Source organism: Papaver somniferum, chromosome 3 (genome assembly GCF_003573695.1).
Source record: "Papaver somniferum cultivar HN1 chromosome 3, ASM357369v1, whole genome shotgun sequence".
In the NCBI taxonomy this organism is placed as follows: domain Eukaryota; kingdom Viridiplantae; phylum Streptophyta; class Magnoliopsida; order Ranunculales; family Papaveraceae; genus Papaver; species Papaver somniferum.
In genome coordinates this window covers 166738847-166760523 of record NC_039360.1, presented here as the reverse complement: position 1 = coordinate 166760523, position 21677 = coordinate 166738847, and positions in this window count along the sequence as shown.

Here is a 21677-nt window from a genome sequence, read left to right as displayed (position 1 = left end):
TGTGGGGTGAAGCTATGTTGTCTGCATGTTATATTTTGAATAGAATTCCTTTGAAAAAGAAGAGTGTTTCTCCTTATGAGTTGTGGTTTAAGAGGAAACCAAACTTGAGAAGACTTAAAGTCTGGGGTTGTTTAGCATATGTTCGAAAGCCTGATCCCAAAAGACCAAAGTTGGGAAACAGGGCTTATTAATGTGCTTTTGTGGGATACTCTCTTAATAGTATCACCTATAGATTTATAAACCTTGACACTTTTGAGATTATAGAATCTGTAGATGTGGAATTCTTTGAGAACTTAAATAGGAACAGTTCTCAAATGCAACCCATGGAGAATCCATTGTTACCTGATCTAGAACCTATGGAGATTGATAACAATGATGAAAATCCCTCTCCTACTTATGACAATGATATTTCAGTGCCTACTGAAGATATCGAACCTAGAAGGAGTAAGAGAGGAAGGATTGAGAAAAAGACTGATCCAAACTTTATTTATTACCTTGTAGAGGCAAATAAGAGTAGAATTCTTAGTGTTAACCAGTATGTTATGCATACTGATGATGACCCTAAAACTTATGCTGAAGCCATGAGTTCTAGAGATGCAAATTTCTGGAAAGAAGCCATCAATGATGAAAAGCATTCGCTTTTGACTAACGGGACTTGGGTATTAGTAAATTTACCTCCTGGTGCTAAAGCAATAGGAAGTAAATGGATATTCAAGAGAAAGTTGAGAGCTGATGGTGAAGTTGATAAGTTTAAGGCAAGGCTAGTTGCCAAGGGTTATAAACAAAGACATGGTATTGATTACTTTGATACATATGCTCCTGTTGCCCGCATCTCATCCATTCGTTGCTTGATTGCACTTGCTTCTATTCATAAGTTGGTTGTGCATCAAATGGATGTCAAAACTGCTTTTCTAAATGGGGATTTAGAAGAAGAGATATATATGGAACAACCTGAAGGTTTCATATTACCAGGCCAAGAGAAGAAAGTTTGCAAGTTAGTGAAATCTCTCTATGGTTTGAAGCAAGCCCCTATGCAATGGCATGAGAAGTTTGATAAAGTAGTTTTGTCATATGGTTTTGTGGTGAATGATGCGGACAAATGTATCTATAGTAAGCATGATAGTTCTGGTTGTGTGATTCTCTGTTTGTATGTTGATGATATGTTAATCTTTGGGTCTGACATATCTGTTGTGGAAGAAACAAAGAAGTTTTTTAGTTCTAACTTTGATATGAAGGATTTAGGAGAGGCTGATGTAATCTTGGGAATTAAGATCCTAAGAAAGGGAGATGAGTTGGTTTTAACTCAATCTCATTATATTGAGAAATTTCTCAAGAAATATGGTCACTTTGATGACAATCCAGCACCTACTCCTTTAGACCATACTATCAAGTTAATGAAGAACACCGGCCGTACTCATGCTCAACTTGAGTATTCTAGTGTTATTGGGAGTCTTATGTACGCTATGCATTGCACAAGACCGGACATAGCCCAAGCCGTGGGAATATTATGTCGTTTCTCAAGTAATCCAGGATATGAACACTGGAAAGCAGTTTCAAGAGTTATGGCTTACTTGAAAGGAACAATAAATTTTGGTTTGCATTACCAAGGCTATCCCGCTGCACTAGAGGGGTACAGCGATGCTAACTGGAACAATGTAGAATCAAATTCCAAGTCAACTTCTGGATGGATTTTTACATTAGGGGGTGCTGCTGTGTCTTGGAGTTCCAAGAAGCAGACTTGTATTTCTGATTCAACAATGTTGTCAGAATTGATAGCTTTAACTGATGCATGTAAGGAGGCAGATTGGTTTAGAAACCTACTTATGGAAATTCCTTTTTGGAAGAAGCCAATTCCGGCGGTCTTGATTAATTGTGATAATCAAGCCACAATCTATAATGTCTCTAATAAGACTTATAATGGAAAGTCTAGACATGCAAGTCTTAGACACTACATGGTTAGGCAACTACTCAAGAGGGGAGTAGTTACGGTTAACTTTATTGAATCAAAGAGGAATTTGGCAGACCCATTTACAAAAAGTCTACCAAGTTCAGTGGTTTCAATAAAAAGGAAAGAAATGGGACTAAGGTCTGTGAAGGAAGTTTGATCTCCCATAGCAGAAACCCAACCTATGTTTTGAAAAGGATAAACAAGGTTCAATGTGGTACCAACAAGTTATGGATGTGGATTATGGAGCACTAATATAAAAACTTCCCATTTCTTATTAGTGCTGGTTTCTGCAAGAAAATAGGATGGATGTAAATCCTTAATGAGTCTATGATTAGTAAAAGGTGTATCGCAGAAACACCTTCGAGACTTACCTATATGAGTATGGAAATAAGGCCGTTTCCTAAGAGAAGAAGACCGTTCTCTAAAGAAGACTCATGAACAAGGATATAAGCACATGGCCATTAACGTGCTTGGCTACAGAACACATGATTTTATGAAATCAATATGTGTGGAGACTCCGGTTTTATCATAAGGGGTACTTGGTTCAAGACTGGTTTCACCATAGAACCTCGATAAGGCTTTGAGTTTCTTACACTAAGTGAAGGTTCAAATCCAAAAGATACCTATCATTTATGTGTTGATTTCAACGATGATGCTTAGTCTCAATTGTGCTTGAACTACGTTGGCTTGATCCCACTCGGGTACGTAGGCAGTCACTTCGGTGATGCAGTCACTCTGATTTAAAAGTTTTAACTTTGTTTTATGGTTTTTGAAAATAGGGGGAGAATGTTGGAATATTTTCAACACCGCTTACCAAAGGGGGGTCCTGGGGGGCATCGCCCCCCCAGGCTGTGGTCGACCGGACATACCCAAGCCGGCCGTACTCATGCTCAACTTGAGTATTCTAGTGTTATTGGGAGTCTTATGTACGCTATGCATTGCACAAGACCGGACATAGCCCAAGCCGTGGGAATATTATGTCGTTTCTCAAGTAATCCAGGATATGAACACTGGAAAGCAGTTTCAAGAGTTATGGCTTACTTGAAAGGAACAATAAATTTTGGTTTGCATTACCAAGGCTATCCCGCTGCACTAGAGGGGTACAGCGATGCTAACTGGAACAATGTAGAATCAAATTCCAAGTCAACTTCGGGATGGATTTTTACATTAGGGGGTGCTGCTGTGTCTTGGAGTTCCAAGAAGCAGACTTGTATTTCTGATTCAACAATGTTGTCAGAATTGATAGCTTTAACTGATGCATGTAAGGAGGCAGATTGGCTTAGAAACCTACTTATGGAGATTCCTTTTTGGAAGAAGCCAACTCCGGCGGTCTTGATTAATTGTGATAATCAAGCTACAATCTATAATGTCTCTAATAAGACTTATAATGGAAAGTCTAGACATGCAAGTCTTAGACACTACATGGTTAGGCAACTACTCAAGAGGGGAGTAGTTACGGTTAACTTTATTGAATCAAAGAGAAATTTGGCAGACCCATTTACGAAAAGTCTACCAAGTTCAGTAGTTTCAATAAAAAGGAAAGAAATGGGACTAAGGTCTGTGAAGGAAGTTTGATCTCCCATAGCAGAAACCCAACCTATGTTTTGAAAAGGATAAACAAGGTTCAATGTGGTACCAACAAGTTATGGATGTGGATTATGGAGCACTAATATAAAAACTTCCCATTTCTTATTAGTGCTGGTTTCTGCAAGAAAATAGGATGGATGTAAATCCTTAATGAGTCTATGATTAGTAAAAGGTGTATCGCAGAAACACCTTCGAGACTTACCTATATGAGTATGGAAATAAGGCTGTTTCCTAAGAGAAGAAGACCGTTCTCTAAAGAAGACTCATGAACAAGGATATAAGCACATGGCCATTAACGTGCTTGGCTACAGAACACATGATTTTATGAAATCAATATGTGTGGAGACTCCGGTTTTATCATAAGGGGTACTTGGTTCAAGACTGGTTTCACCATAGAACCTCGATAAGGCTTTGAGTTTCTTACACTAAGTGAAGGTTCAAATCCAAAAAATACCTATCATTTATGTGTTGATTTCAACGATGATGCTTAGTCTCAATTGTGCTTGAACTACGTTGGCTTGATCCCACTCGGGTACGTAGGCAGTCACTTCGGTGATGCAGTCACTCTGATTTAAAAGTTTTAACTTTGTTTTATGGTTTTTGAAAATAGGGGGAGAATGTTGGAATATTTTCAACGCCGCTAACCAAAGGGGGGTCCTGGGGGGCATCGCCATTGATGATAAAAGCCTGTTCGAAAATTTCGAATCCAAAAGACACCATTGATGTCTGTTGATGAAGGAACCTGACGTTTCGTGAATAGAAACCTGTTGGCGAATAAAAACCTATTCCCAACAGGTGCAAAACCCTTTATAAATAGCTTCTCCCAGTTTCGTTTAACATATAAGAAAAATCAATTTGTTTTCTCTGTTTCAAAAAGCATCATCAGAAATCAGAAATCTCTTTGTGTGTTCTTGATTGAATCAAGGGGTACAAACCTTGAATTCAATTTTTCGTTGCAGGGCTTTCATTGTATCCTGAAGGCAATATTTCGCATACCTGTTGTAATCGCCAATTGTTATTGGGAGGGTAGAAATATTTGTCTAAAAGAAATTTATACAAGCCTTGAAAGTTTTGGAGTGCAACACTTTCTTCTCTGATTCATTCATCCTTTGTGAAACCCATTAATTTTCCAACAGTTTTTAGACAAATAATTTCTGGCAATGGAGGGTGAATCTTCGAATTCGAATGCTACTGCTCAATCTCTGCAAGTGATGAACCAAACCTTTACTCGATTGGAACGTTTTGATGGTGAAGGTTTTACCCGTTGGCAAGAGACTGTGAAGTTTTTCCTGATCACCATCAAGTTGTGGTACATACTTGAAGATGGATTGGAGGAAATTCCTGCTGCAACTGACAATGACACTGAGGAATTGAAGGCTAGACGAAAGCAGCGTCAGGAAGATGATTTCATGTGTCGTGGTCATATTTTGAATGCTCTGGACAAACATGTGTACAATGCACATCGGAGTATTGGGACTGCAAAGGGATTGTGGACTGCGCTTGACAACAAATACAAGATTTCTGAAGCAAGCAACAAGAAATTCCTGATTTGCAATTTCATGGATTTTAAGATGGTTGACAGTAAGTCAATCATTGCCCAGGTCAGTGAACTTTTACTCATAGTTAATCATCTTAAGGATGCTGGAATTGATCTTGTTTCTGCGTTTGTTGTTGGGGTTATTATTTCTCGTCTCCCCCCTTCTTGGAATGGTTATAAGAAGAAACTTAAGCATGCTGAGACTGACTATGATTTAGAGGCCTTACAACGTCATCTTCGCATAGAAGAGTACTCTCGTAAGCGAGAACTTAAGGATAGTCCACATTCTGAAAACCATTCTAAGGTGAATAGCGTAGAAGAATCTAAAACACCGAATTCCTTGAAACCTAAGAATGATACTCAGTTTAAGAAGCATCCCAACAAGAAGAGTAAGAAGAAGGGCGCTGTCGGCCCTTGCTACTTCTGTGACAAACCCGGCCATTTTGCTCGTGACTGTCGTCTCAAAAAGAAACAACAGCAGAACCAGAAAAAGGAGGCAAATATGGTCGATGACAAACTTGTGATCGTGGTGCAAGCCGCCAATGCTGTTGCTGAAACTGGGGGTGGTTTCAAGGGGGCAACGCCCCCGGAAGAATTTTTTGAACTGACGGTTTTATTTGGCCGATAAAAGCTTGTTCGAAAATTTCGAATCCAAAAGACACCATTGATGTCTGTTGATGAAGGAACCTGACGTTTCGTGAATAGAAACCTGTTGGCGAATAAAAACCTATTCCCAACAGGTGCAAAACCCTTTATAAATAGCTTCTCCCAGTTTCGTTTAACATATAAGAAAAATCAATCTGTTTTCTCTGTTTCAAAAAGCATCATCAGAAATCAGAAATCTCTTTGTGTGTTCTTGATTGAATCAAGGGGTACAAACCTTGAATTCAGTTTTCGTTGCAGGGCTTTCATTGTATCCTGAAGGCAATATTTCGCATACCTGTTGTAATCGCCAATTGTTATTGGGAGGGTAGAAATATTTGTCTAAAAGAAATTTATACAAGCCTTGAAAGTTTTGTAGTGCAACACTTTCTTCTCTGATTCATTCATCCTTTGTGAAACCCAATTTTTTTCCAACAGTTTTTAGACAAATATCTTCTGGCAATGGAGGGTGAATCTTCGAATTCGAATGCTACTGCTCAATCTCTGCAAGTGATGAACCAAACCTTTACTCGATTGGAACGTTTTGATGGTGAAGGTTTTACCCGTTGGCAAGAGACTGTGAAGTTTTTCCTGATCACCATCAAGTTGTGGTACATACTTGAAGATGGATTGGAGGAAATTCCTGCTGCAACTGACAATGACACTGAGGAATTGAAGGCTAGACGAAAGCAGCGTCAGGAAGATGATTTCATGTGTCGTGGTCATATTTTGAATGCTCTGGACAAACATGTGTACAATGCACATCGGAGTATTGGGACTGCAAAGGGATTGTGGACTGCGCTTGACAACAAATACAAGATTTCTGAAGCAAGCAACAAGAAATTCCTGATTTGCAATTTCATGGATTTTAAGATGGTTGACAGTAAGTCAATTATTGCCCAGGTCAGTGAACTTTTACTCATAGTTAATCATCTTAAGGATGCTGGAATTGATCTTGTTTCTGCGTTTGTTGTTGGGGTTATTATTTCTCGTCTCCCCCCTTCTTGGAATGGTTATAAGAAGAAACTTAAGCATGCTGAGACTGACTATGATTTAGAGGCCTTACAACGTCATCTTCGCATAGAAGAGGACTCTCGTAAGCGAGAACTTAAGGATAGTCCACATTCTGAAAACCATTCTAAGGTGAATAGCGTAGAAGAATCTAAAACACCGAATTCCTTGAAACCTAAGAATGATACTCAGTTTAAGAAGCATCCCAACAAGAAGAGTAAGAAGAAGGGCGCTGTCGGCCCTTGCTACTTCTGTGACAAACCCGGCCATTTTGCTCGTGACTGTCGTCTCAAAAAGAAACAACAGCAGAACCAGAAAAAGGAGGCAAATATGGTCGATGACAAACTTGTGATCGTGGTGCAAGCCGCCAATGCTGTTGCTGAAACTGGGGGTGGATGGTGGTACGACAATGGTGCAACCATCCATATCTGTAAGGATAGAAATCTTTACAAGACATACGAACCGGTTAATGGAGAAGGAAACGATGTTGTCTCCGCAAACGGTCAACGCAGCAAAGTTATTGGGAAAGGCACTGTTGAACTCTCGTTTACTTCGGGAAAGACTGTGACTCTTACTAATGTTTTACATGTCCCTGACATCGTGAAGAACCTTGTTTCCGGCGACCTTGTTATGAAGGCTGGATTCAAGACGACCTATGAGTCTAATAAGTTTGTGTTGTCCAAAAATGGTGTGTTTGTTGGACAAGGATATGCTTGTAATGGGATGATTAAGCTTAATTTAATAAATAATGGTTCTGCTTATATTGTTGACTCTGTTAATTTATGGCATGGTAGATTAGGGCATGTGAATTATGGTTCTCTTAGAAACATGAATCGATTAGGCTTGATTTCTGATTGCAATTTTGATCATGCTTCTAAATGTGAAATATGTGTGCAAGCAAAGATAACTAGAATTTCCCATAAGTCTGTAGTATGAAATTCTTCCTTACTTGAATTAGTACATAGTGATGTGGGTGATTTGCATGGTTCTGCCACTCGTGGTGGAAATAAGTATTATGTCACTTTTATAGAAGATAGTACTAGATATGCTTATACATATTTAATGAAATCTAAGGATGAAGTCTTTGATAAATTTAGGATTTATAAAGCAGAAGTAGAGACACAATTAGAGCACAAAATTAAGATTTTACGTTCTGATCGTGGTGGTGAATACTTTCCTACTGAATTTAATTCCTTTTGTCAAGAGCATGGTTTAGTTCATCAACGTACTGCACCTTACACACCTCAACAAAATGGTATGGCTGAAAGGAAAAATAGAACTTTGATTGATATGGTTAATTGCATGCTTATAAGTTCTGGTTTGCCTAATTCTTTGTGGGGTGAAGCTATGTTGTCTGCATGTTATATTTTGAATAGAATTCCTTTGAAAAAGAAGAGTGTTTCTCCTTATGAGTTGTGGTTTAAGAGGAAACCAAACTTGAGAAGACTTAAAGTCTGGGGTTGTTTAGCATATGTTCGAAAGCCTGATCCCAAAAGACCAAAGTTGGGAAACAGGGCTTATAAATGTGCTTTTGTGGGATACTCTCTTAATAGTATCACCTACAGATTTATAAACCTTGACACTTTTGAGATAATAGAATCTGTAGATGTGGAATTCTTTGAGAACTTAAATAGGAACAGTTCTCAAATGCAACCCATGGAGAATCCATTGTTACCTGATCTAGAACCTATGGAGATTGATAACAATGATGAAAATCCCTCTCCTACTCATGACAATGATATTTCAGTGCCTACTGAAGATATCGAACCTAGAAGGAGTAAGAGAGGAAGGATTGAGAAAAAGCCTGATCCAAACTTTATTTATTACCTTGTAGAGGCAAATAAGAATAGAATTCTTAGTGTTAACCAGTATGTTATGCATACTGATGATGACCCTAAAACTTATGCTGAAGCCATGAGTTCTAGAGATGCAAATTTCTGGAAAGAAGCCATCAATGATGAAAAGCATTCGCTTTTGACTAACGGGACTTGGGTATTAGTAAATTTACCTCCTGGTGCTAAAGCAATAGGAAGTAAATGGATATTCAAGAGAAAGTTGAGAGTTGATGGTGAAGTTGATAAGTTTAAGGCAAGGCTAGTTGCCAAGGGTTATAAACAAAGACATGGTATTGATTACTTTGATACATATGCTCCTGTTGCCCGCATCTCATCCATTCGTTGCTTGATTGCACTTGCTTCTATTCATAAGTTGGTTGTGCATCAAATGGATGTCAAAACTGCTTTTCTAAATGGGGATTTAGAAGAAGAGATATATATGGAACAACCTGAAGGTTTCATATTACCAGGCCAAGAGAAGAAAGTTTGCAAGTTAGTGAAATCTCTCTATGGTTTGAAGCAAGCCCCTATGCAATGGCATGAGAAGTTTGATAAAGTAGTTTTGTCATATGGTTTTGTGGTGAATGATGCGGACAAATGTATCTATAGTAAGCATGATAGTTCTGGTTGTGTGATTCTCTGTTTGTATGTTGATGATATGTTAATATTTGGGTCTGACATATCTGTTGTGGAAGAAACAAAGAAGTTTCTTAGTTCTAACTTTGATATGAAGGATTTAGGAGAGGCTGATGTAATCTTGGGAATTAAGATCCTAAGAAAGGGAGATGAGTTGGTTTTAACTCAATCTCATTATATTGAGAAATTTCTCAAGAAATATGGTCACTTTGATGACAATCCAGCACCTACTCCTTTAGACCATACTATCAAGTTAATGAAGAACACCGGCCGTACTCATGCTCAACTTGAGTATTCTAGTGTTATTGGGAGTCTTATGTACGCTATGCATTGCACAAGACCGGACATAGCCCAAGCCGTGGGAATATTATGTCGTTTCTCAAGTAATCCAGGATATGAACACTGGAAAGCAGTTTCAAGAGTTATGGCTTACTTGAAAGGAACAATAAATTTTGGTTTGCATTACCAAGGCTATCCCGCTGCACTAGAGGGGTACAGCGATGCTAACTGGAACAATGTAGAATCAAATTCCAAGTCAACTTCTGGATGGATTTTTACATTAGGGGGTGCTGCTGTGTCTTGGAGTTCCAAGAAGCAGACTTGTATTTCTGATTCAACAATGTTGTCAGAATTGATAGCTTTAACTGATGCATGTAAGGAGGCAGATTGGTTTAGAAACCTACTTATGGAAATTCCTTTTTGGAAGAAGCCAACTCCGGCGGTCTTGATTAATTGTGATAATCAAGCCAAAATCTATAATGTCTCTAATAAGACTTATAATGGAAAGTCTAGACATGCAAGTCTTAGACACTACATGGTTAGGCAACTACTCAAGAGGAGAGTAGTTACGGTTAACTTTATTGAATCAAAGAGGAATTTGGCAGACCCATTTACGAAAAGTCTACCAAGTTCAGTGGTTTCAATAAAAAGGAAAGAAATGGGACTAAGGTCTGTGAAGGAAGTTTGATCTCCCATAGCAAAAACCCAACCTATGTTTTGAAAAGGATAAACAAGGTTCAATGTGGTACCAACAAGTTATGGATGTGGATTATGGAGCACTAATATAAAAACTTCCCATTTCTTATTAGTGCTGGTTTCTGCAAGAAAATAGGATGGATGTAAATCCTTAATGAGTCTATGATTAGTAAAAGGTGTATCGCAGAAACACCTTCGAGACTTACCTATATGAGTATGGAAATAAGGCCGTTTCCTAAGAGAAGAAGACCGTTCTCTAAAGAAGACTCATGAACAAGGATATAAGCACATGGCCATTAACGTGCTTGGCTACAGAACACATGATTTTATGAAATCAATATGTGTGGAGACTCCGGTTTTATCATAAGGGGTACTTGGTTCAAGACTGGTTTCACCATAGAACCTCGATAAGGCTTTGAGTTTCTTACACTAAGTGAAGGTTCAAATCCAAAAGATACCTATCATTTATGTGTTGATTTCAACGATGATGCTTAGTCTCAATTGTGCTTGAACTACGTTGGCTTGATCCCACTCGGGTACGTAGGCAGTCACTTCGGTGATGCAGTCACTCTGATTTAAAAGTTTTAACTTTGTTTTATGGTTTTTGAAAATAGGGGGAGAATGTTGGAATATTTTCAACACCGCTTACCAAAGGGGGGTCCTGGGGGGCATCGCCCCCCCAGGCTGTGGTCGACCGGACATACCCAAGCCGGCCGTACTCATGCTCAACTTGAGTATTCTAGTGTTATTGGGAGTCTTATGTACGCTATGCATTGCACAAGACCGGACATAGCCCAAGCCGTGGGAATATTATGTCGTTTCTCAAGTAATCCAGGATATGAACACTGGAAAGCAGTTTCAAGAGTTATGGCTTACTTGAAAGGAACAATAAATTTTGGTTTGCATTACCAAGGCTATCCCGCTGCACTAGAGGGGTACAGCGATGCTAACTGGAACAATGTAGAATCAAATTCCAAGTCAACTTCGGGATGGATTTTTACATTAGGGGGTGCTGCTGTGTCTTGGAGTTCCAAGAAGCAGACTTGTATTTCTGATTCAACAATGTTGTCAGAATTGATAGCTTTAACTGATGCATGTAAGGAGGCAGATTGGCTTAGAAACCTACTTATGGAGATTCCTTTTTGGAAGAAGCCAACTCCGGCGGTCTTGATTAATTGTGATAATCAAGCTACAATCTATAATGTCTCTAATAAGACTTATAATGGAAAGTCTAGACATGCAAGTCTTAGACACTACATGGTTAGGCAACTACTCAAGAGGGGAGTAGTTACGGTTAACTTTATTGAATCAAAGAGAAATTTGGCAGACCCATTTACGAAAAGTCTACCAAGTTCAGTAGTTTCAATAAAAAGGAAAGAAATGGGACTAAGGTCTGTGAAGGAAGTTTGATCTCCCATAGCAGAAACCCAACCTATGTTTTGAAAAGGATAAACAAGGTTCAATGTGGTACCAACAAGTTATGGATGTGGATTATGGAGCACTAATATAAAAACTTCCCATTTCTTATTAGTGCTGGTTTCTGCAAGAAAATAGGATGGATGTAAATCCTTAATGAGTCTATGATTAGTAAAAGGTGTATCGCAGAAACACCTTCGAGACTTACCTATATGAGTATGGAAATAAGGCTGTTTCCTAAGAGAAGAAGACCGTTCTCTAAAGAAGACTCATGAACAAGGATATAAGCACATGGCCATTAACGTGCTTGGCTACAGAACACATGATTTTATGAAATCAATATGTGTGGAGACTCCGGTTTTATCATAAGGGGTACTTGGTTCAAGACTGGTTTCACCATAGAACCTCGATAAGGCTTTGAGTTTCTTACACTAAGTGAAGGTTCAAATCCAAAAAATACCTATCATTTATGTGTTGATTTCAACGATGATGCTTAGTCTCAATTGTGCTTGAACTACGTTGGCTTGATCCCACTCGGGTACGTAGGCAGTCACTTCGGTGATGCAGTCACTCTGATTTAAAAGTTTTAACTTTGTTTTATGGTTTTTGAAAATAGGGGGAGAATGTTGGAATATTTTCAACGCCGCTAACCAAAGGGGGGTCCTGGGGGGCATCGCCATTGATGATAAAAGCCTGTTCGAAAATTTCGAATCCAAAAGACACCATTGATGTCTGTTGATGAAGGAACCTGACGTTTCGTGAATAGAAACCTGTTGGCGAATAAAAACCTATTCCCAACAGGTGCAAAACCCTTTATAAATAGCTTCTCCCAGTTTCGTTTAACATATAAGAAAAATCAATTTGTTTTCTCTGTTTCAAAAAGCATCATCAGAAATCAGAAATCTCTTTGTGTGTTCTTGATTGAATCAAGGGGTACAAACCTTGAATTCAATTTTTCGTTGCAGGGCTTTCATTGTATCCTGAAGGCAATATTTCGCATACCTGTTGTAATCGCCAATTGTTATTGGGAGGGTAGAAATATTTGTCTAAAAGAAATTTATACAAGCCTTGAAAGTTTTGAAGTGCAACACTTTCTTCTCTGATTCATTCATCCTTTGTGAAACCCATTAATTTTCCAACAGTTTTTAGACAAATAATTTCTGGCAATGGAGGGTGAATCTTCGAATTCGAATGCTACTGCTCAATCTCTGCAAGTGATGAACCAAACCTTTACTCGATTGGAACGTTTTGATGGTGAAGGTTTTACCCGTTGGCAAGAGACTGTGAAGTTTTTCCTGATCACCATCAAGTTGTGGTACATACTTGAAGATGGATTGGAGGAAATTCCTGCTGCAACTGACAATGACACTGAGGAATTGAAGGCTAGACGAAAGCAGCGTCAGGAAGATGATTTCATGTGTCGTGGTCATATTTTGAATGCTCTGGACAAACATGTGTACAATGCACATCGGAGTATTGGGACTGCAAAGGGATTGTGGACTGCGCTTGACAACAAATACAAGATTTCTGAAGCAAGCAACAAGAAATTCCTGATTTGCAATTTCATGGATTTTAAGATGGTTGACAGTAAGTCAATCATTGCCCAGGTCAGTGAACTTTTACTCATAGTTAATCATCTTAAGGATGCTGGAATTGATCTTGTTTCTGCGTTTGTTGTTGGGGTTATTATTTCTCGTCTCCCCCCTTCTTGGAATGGTTATAAGAAGAAACTTAAGCATGCTGAGACTGACTATGATTTAGAGGCCTTACAACGTCATCTTCGCATAGAAGAGGACTCTCGTAAGCGAGAACTTAAGGATAGTCCACATTCTGAAAACCATTCTAAGGTGAATAGCGTAGAAGAATCTAAAACACCGAATTCCTTGAAACCTAAGAATGATACTCAGTTTAAGAAGCATCCCAACAAGAAGAGTAAGAAGAAGGGCGCTGTCGGCCCTTGCTACTTCTGTGACAAACCCGGCCATTTTGCTCGTAACTGTCGTCTCAAAAAGAAACAACAGCAGAACCAGAAAAAGGAGGCAAATATGGTCGATGACAAACTTGTGATCGTGGTGCAAGCCGCCAATGCTGTTGCTGAAACTGGGGGTGGATGGTGGTACGACAATGGTGCAACCATCCATATCTGTAAGGATAGAAATCTTTACAAGACATACGAACCGGTTAGTGGAGAAGGAAACGATGTTGTCTCCGCAAACGGTCAACGCAGCAAAGTTATTGGGAAAGGCACTGTTGAAATCTCGTTTACTTCGGGAAAGACTGTGACTCTTACTAATGTTTTACATGTCCCTGACATCGTGAAGAACCTTGTTTCCGGCGACCTTGTTATGAAGGCTGGATTCAAGACGACCTATGAGTCTAATAAGTTTGTGTTGTCCAAAAATGGTGTGTTTGTTGGAGAAGGATATGCTTGTAATGGGATGATTAATCTTAATTTAATAAATAATGGTTCTGCTTATATTGTTGACTCTGTTAATTTATGGCATGGTAGATTAGGGCATGTGAATTATGGTTCTCTTAGAAACATGAATCGATTAGGCTTGATTTCTGATTGCAATTTTGATCATGCTTCTAAATGTGAAATATGTGTGCAAGCAAAGATAACTAGAATTTCCCATAAGTCTGTAGTACGAAATTCTTCCTTACTTGAATTAGTACATAATGATGTGGGTGAGTTGCATGGTTCTGCCACTCGTGGTGGAAATAAGTATTATGTCACTTTTATAGAAGATAGTACTAGATATGCTTATATATATTTAATGAAATCTAAGGATGAAGTCTTTGATAAATTTAGGATTTATAAAGCAGAAGTAGAGACACAATTAGAGCACAAAATTAAGATTTTACGTTCTGATCGTGGTGGTGAATACTTTCCTACTGAATTTAATTCCTTTTGTCAAGAGCATGGTTTAGTTCATCAACGTACTGCACCTTACACACCTCAACAAAATGGTATGGCTGAAAGGAAAAATAGAACTTTGATTGATATGGTTAATTGCATGCTTATAAGTTCTGGTTTGCCTAATTCTTTGTGGGGTGAAGCTATGTTGTCTGCATGTTATATTTTGAATAGAATTCCTTTGAAAAAGAAGAGTGTTTCTCCTTATGAGTTGTGGTTTAAGAGGAAACCAAACTTGAGAAGACTTAAAGTCTGGGGTTGTTTAGCATATGTTCGAAAGCCTGATCCCAAAAGACCAAAGTTGGGAAACAGGGCTTATAAATGTGCTTTTGTGGGATACTCTCTTAATAGTATCACCTACAGATTTATAAACCTTGACACTTTTGAGATTATAGAATCTGTAGATGTGGAATTCTTTGAGAACTTAAATAGGAACAGTTCTCAAATGCAACCCATGGAGAATCCATTGTTACCTGATCTAGAACCTATGGAGATTGATAACAATGATGAAAATCCCTCTCCTACTCATGACAATTATATTTCAGTGCCTACTGAAGATATCGAACCTAGAAGGAGTAAGAGAGGAAGGATTGAGAAAAAGCCTGATCCAAACTTTATTTATTACCTTGTAGAGGCAAATAAGAATAGAATTCTTAGTGTTAACCAGTATGTTATGCATACTGATGATGACCCTAAAACTTATGCTGAAGCCATGAGTTCTAGAGATGCAAATTTCTGGAAAGAAGCCATCAATGATGAAAAGCATTCGCTTTTGACTAACGGGACTTGGGTATTAGTAAATTTACCTCCTGGTGCTAAAGCAATAGGAAGTAAATGGATATTCAAGAGAAAGTTGAGAGCTGATGGTGAAGTTGATAAGTTTAAGGCAAGGCTAGTTGCCAAGGGTTATAAACAAAGACATGGTATTGATTACTTTGATACATATGCTCCTGTTGCCCGCATCTCATCCATTCGTTGCTTGATTGCACTTGCTTCTATTCATAAGTTGGTTGTGCATCAAATGGATGTCAAAACTGCTTTTCTAAATGGGGATTTAGAAGAAGAGATATATATGGAACAACCTGAAGGTTTCATATTACCAGGCCAAGAGAAGAAAGTTTGCAAGTTAGTGAAATCTCTCTATGGTTTGAAGCAAGCCCCTATGCAATGGCATGAGAAGTTTGATAAAGTAGTTTTGTCATATGGTTTTGTGGTGAATGATGCAGACAAATGTATCTATAGTAAGCATGATAGTTCTGGTTGTGTGATTCTCTGTTTGTATGTTGATGATATGTTAATCTTTGGGTCTGACATATCTGTTGTGGAAGAAACAAAGAAGTTTCTTAGTTCTAACTTTGATATGAAGGATTTAGGAGAGGCTGATGTAATCTTGGGAATTAAGATCCTAAGAAAGGGAGATGAGTTGGTTTTAACTCAATCTCATTATATTGAGAAATTTCTCAAGAAATATGGTCACTTTGATGACAATCCAGCACCTACTCCTTTAGACCATACTATCAAGTTAATGAAGAACACCGGCCGTACTCATGCTCAACTTGAGTATTCTAGTGTTATTGGGAGTCTTATGTACGCTATGCATTGCACAAGACCGGACATAGCCCAAGCCGTGGGAATATTATGTCGTTTCTCAAGTAATCCAGGATATGAACACTGGAAAGCAGTTTCAAGAGTTATGGCTTACTTGAAAGGAACAATAAATTTTGGTTTGCATTACCAAGGCTATCCCGCTGCACTAGAGGGGTACAGCGATGCTAACTGGAACAATGTAGAATCAAATTCCAAGTCAACTTCTGGATGGATTTTTACATTAGGGGGTGCTGCTGTGTCTTGGAGTTCCAAGAAGCAGACTTGTATTTCTGATTCAACAATGTTATCAGAATTGATAGCTTTAACTGATGCATGTAAGGAGGCAGATTGGCTTAGAAACCTACTTATGGAAATTCCTTTTTGGAAGAAGCCAACTCCGGCGGTCTTGATTAATTGTGATAATCAAGCTACAATCTATAATGTCTCTAATAAGACTTATAATGGAAAGTCTAGACATGCAAGTCTTAGACACTACATGGTTAGGCAACTACTCAAGAGGGGAGTAGTTACGGTTAACTTTATTGAATCAAAGAGGAATTTGGCAGACCCATTTACGAAAAGTCTACCAAGTTCAGTGGTTTCAATAAAAAGGAAAGAAATGGGACTAAGGTCTGTGAAGGAAGTTTGATCTCCCATAGCAGAAACCCAACCTATGTTTTGAAAAGGATAAACAAGGTTCAATGTGGTACCAACAAGTTATGGATGTGGATTATGGAGCACTAATATAAAAACTTCCCATTTCTTATTAGTGCTGGTTTTTGCAAGAAAATAGGATGGATGTAAATCCTTAATGAGTCTATGATTAGTAAAAGGTGTATCGCAGAAACACCTTCGAGACTTACCTATATGAGTATGGAAATAAGGCCGTTTCCTAAGAGAAGAAGACCGTTCTCTAAAGAAGACTCATGAACAAGGATATAAGCACATGGCCATTAACGTGCTTGGCTACAGAACACATGATTTTATGAAATCAATATGTGTGGAGACTCCGGTTTTATCATAAGGGGTACTTGGTTCAAGACTGGTTTCACCATAGAACCTCGATAAGGCTTTGAGTTTCTTACACTAAGTGAAGGTTCAAATCCAAAAGATACCTATCATTTATGTGTTGATTTCAACGATGATGCTTAGTCTCAATTGTGCTTGAACTACGTTGGCTTGATCCCACTCGGGTACGTAGGCAGTCACTTCGGTGATGCAGTCACTCTGATTTAAAAGTTTTAACTTTGTTTTATGGTTTTTGAAAATAGGGGGGCTGTGGTCGACCTGACAGGTCAGGTCGTGGGGGTCCAGGGGAGACCGCCCCTGGTGGGGGTTTCAAGGGGGCAACGCCCCCGGAAGAATTTTTTGAACTGACGGTTTTATTTGGCCGATAAAAGCCTGTTCGAAAATTTCGAATCCAAAAGACACCATTGATGTCTGTTGATGAAGGAACCCGACGTTTCGTGAATAGAAACCTGTTGGCGAATAAAAACCTATTCCCAACAGGTGCAAAACCCTTTATAAATAGCTTCTCCCAGTTTCGTTTAAACATATAAGAAAAAATCAATCTGTTTTCTCTGTTTCAAAAAGCATCATCAGAAATCAGAAATCTCTTTGTATGTTCTTGATTGAATCAAGGGGTACAAACCTTGAATTCAGTTTTCGTTGCAGGGCTTTCATTGTATCCTGAAGGCAATATTTCGCATACCTGTTGTAATCGCCAATTGTTATTGGGAGGGTAGAAATATTTGTCTAAAAGAAATTTATACAAGCCTTGAAAGTTTTGGAGTGCAACACTTTCTTCTCTGATTCATTCATCCTTTGTGAAACCCAATTTTTTCCAACAGTTTTTAGACAAATATCTTCTGGCAATGGAGGGTGAATCTTCGAATTCGAATGCTACTGCTCAATCTCTGCAAGTGATGAACCAAACCTTTACTCGATTGGAACGTTTTGATGGTGAAGGTTTTACCCGTTGGCAAGAGACTGTGAAGTTTTTCCTGATCACCATCAAGTTGTGGTACATACTTGAAGATGGATTGGAGGAAATTCCTGCTGCAATTGACAATGACACTGAGGAATTGAAGGCTAGACGAAAGCAGCGTCAGGAAGATGATTTCATGTGTCGTGGTCATATTTTGAATGCTCTGGACAAACATGTGTACAATGCACATCGGAGTATTGGGACTGCAAAGGGATTGTGGACTGCGCTTGACAACAAATACAAGATTTCTGAAGCAAGCAACAAGAAATTCCTGATTTGCAATTTCATGGATTTTAAGATGGTTGACAGTAAGTCAATCATTGCCCAGGTCAGTGAACTTTTACTCATAGTTAATCATCTTAAGGATGCTGGAATTGATCTTGTTTCTGCGTTTGTTGTTGGGGTTATTATTTCTCGTCTCCCCCCTTCTTGGAATGGTTATAAGAAGAAACTTAAGCATGCTGAGACTGACTATGATTTAGAGGCCTTACAACGTCATCTTCGCATAGAAGAGGACTCTCGTAAGCGAGAACTTAAGGATAGTCCACATTCTGAAAACCATTCTAAGGTGAATAGCATAGAAGAATCTAAAACACCGAATTCCTTGAAACCTAAGAATGATACTCAGTTTAAGAAGCATCCCAACAAGAAGAGTAAGAAGAAGGGCGCTGTCGGCCCTTGCTACTTCTGTGACAAACCCGGCCATTTTGCTCGTGACTGTCGTCTCAAAAAGAAACAACAGCAGAACCAGAAAAAGGAGGCAAATATGGTCGATGACAAACTTGTGATCGTGGTGCAAGCCGCCAATGCTGTTGCTGAAACTGGGGGTGGTTTCAAGGGGGCAACGCCCCCGGAAGAATTTTTTGAACTGACGGTTTTATTTGGCCGATAAAAGCCTGTTCGAAAATTTCGAATCCAAAAGACACCATTGATGTCTGTTGATGAAGGAACCTGACGTTTCGTGAATAGAAACCTGTTGGCGAATAAAAACCTATTCCCAACAGGTGCAAAACCCTTTATAAATAGCTTCTCCCAGTTTCGTTTAACATATAAGAAAAATCAATCTATTTTCTCTGTTTCAAAAAGCATCATCAGAAATCAGAAATCTCTTTGTGTGTTCTTGATTGAATCAAGGGGTACAAACCTTGAATTCAGTTTTCGTTGCAGGGCTTTCATTGTATCCTGAAGGCAATATTTCGCATACCTGTTGTAATCGCCAATTGTTATTGGGAGGGTAGAAATATTTGTCTAAAAGAAATTTATACAAGCCTTGAAAGTTTTGGAGTGCAACACTTTCTTCTCTGATTCATTCATCCTTTGTGAAACCCAATTTTTTTCCAACAGTTTTTAGACAAATAGTTTTCTGGCAATGGAGGGTGAATCTTCGAATTCGAATGCTACTGCTCAATCTCTGCAAGTGATGAACCAAACCTTTACTCGATTGGAACGTTTTGATGGTGAAGGTTTTACCCGTTGGCAAGAGACTGTGAAGTTTTTCCTGATCACCATCAAGTTGTGGTACATACTTGAAGATGGATTGGAGGAAATTCCTGCTGCAACTGACAATGACACTGAGGAATTGAAGGCTAGACGAAAGCAGCGTCAGGAAGATGATTTCATGTGTCGTGGTCATATTTTGAATGCTCTGGACAAACATGTGTACAATGCACATCGGAGTATTGGGACTGCAAAGGGATTGTGGACTGCGCTTGACAACAAATACAAGATTTCTGAAGCAAGCAACAAGAAATTCCTGATTTGCAATTTCATGGATTTTAAGATGGTTGACAGTAAGTCAATCATTGCCCAGGTCAGTGAACTTTTACTCATAGTTAATCAACTTAAGGATGCTGGAATTGATCTTGTTTCTGCGTTTGTTGTTGGGGTTATTATTTCTCGTCTCCCCCCTTCTTGGAATGGTTATAAGAAGAAACTTAAGCATGCTGAGACTGACTATGATTTAGAGGCCTTACAACGTCATCTTCGCATAGAAGAGGACTCTCGTAAGCGAGAACTTAAGGATAGTCCACATTCTGAAAACCCCTATGCAAGCCCCTATGCAATGGCATGAGAAGTTTGATAAAGTAGTTTTGTCATATGGTTTTGTGGTGAATGATGCGGACAAATGTATCTATAGTAAGCATGATAGTTCTGGTTGTGTGATTCTCTGTTTGTATGTTGATGATATGTTAATCTTTGGGTCTGACATATCTGTTGTGGAAGAAACAAAGAAGTTTCTTAGTTCTAACTTTGATATGAAGGATTTAGGAGAGGCTGATGTAATCTTGGGAATTAAGATCCTAAGAAAGGGAGATGAGTTGGTTTTAACTCAATCTCATTATATTGAGAAATTTCTCAAGAAATATGGTCACTTTGATGACAATCCAGCACCTACTCCTTTAGACCATACTATCAAGTTAATGAAGAACACCGGCCGTACTCATGCTCAACTTGAGTATTCTAGTGTTATTGGGAGTCTTATGTACGCTATGCATTGCACAAGACCGGACATAGCCCAAGCCGTGGGAATATTATGTCGTTTCTCAAGTAATCCAGGATATGAACACTAGAAAGCAGTTTCAAGAGTTATGGCTTACTTGAAAGGAACAATAAATTTTGGTTTGCATTACCAAGGCTATCCCGCTGCACTAGAGGGGTACAGCGATGCTAACTGGAACAATGTAGAATCAAATTCCAAGTCAACTTCTGGATGGATTTTTACATTAGGGGGTGCTGCTGTGTCTTGGAGTTCCAAGAAGCAGACTTGTATTTCTGATTCAACAATGTTGTCAGAATTGATAGCTTTAACTGATGCATGTAAGGAGGCAGATTGGTTTAGAAACCTACTTATGGAAATTCCTTTTTGGAAGAAGCCAACTCCGGCGGTCTTGATTAATTGTGATAATCAAGCCACAATCTATAATGTCTCTAATAAGACTTATAATGGAAAGTCTAGACATGCAAGTTTTAGACACTACATGGTTAGGCAACTACTCAAGAGGGGAGTAGTTACGGTTAACTTTATTGAATCAAAGAGGAATTTGGCAGACCCATTTACGAAAAGTCTACCAAGTTCAGTGGTTTCAATAAAAAGGAAAGAAATGGGACTAAGGTCTGTGAAGGAAGTTTGATCTCCCATAGCAGAAACCCAACCTATATTTTGAAAAGGATAAACAAGGTTCAATGTGGTACCAACAAGTTATGGATGTGGATTATGGAGCACTAATATAAAAACTTCTCATTTCTTATTAGTGCTGGTTTCTGCAAGAAAATAGGATGGATGTAAATCCTTAATGAGTCTATGATTAGTAAAAGGTGTATCGCAGAAACACCTTCGAGACTTACCTATATGAGTATGGAAATAAGGCCGTTTCCTAAGAGAAGAAGACCGTTCTCTAAAGAAGACTCATGAACAAGGATATAAGCACATGGCCATTAACGTGCTTGGCTACAGAACACATGATTTTATGAAATCAATATGTGTGGAGACTCCGGTTTTATCATAAGGGGTACTTGGTTCAAGACTGGTTTCACCATAGAACCTCGATAAGGCTTTGAGTTTCTTACACTAAGTGAAGGTTCAAATCCAAAAGATACCT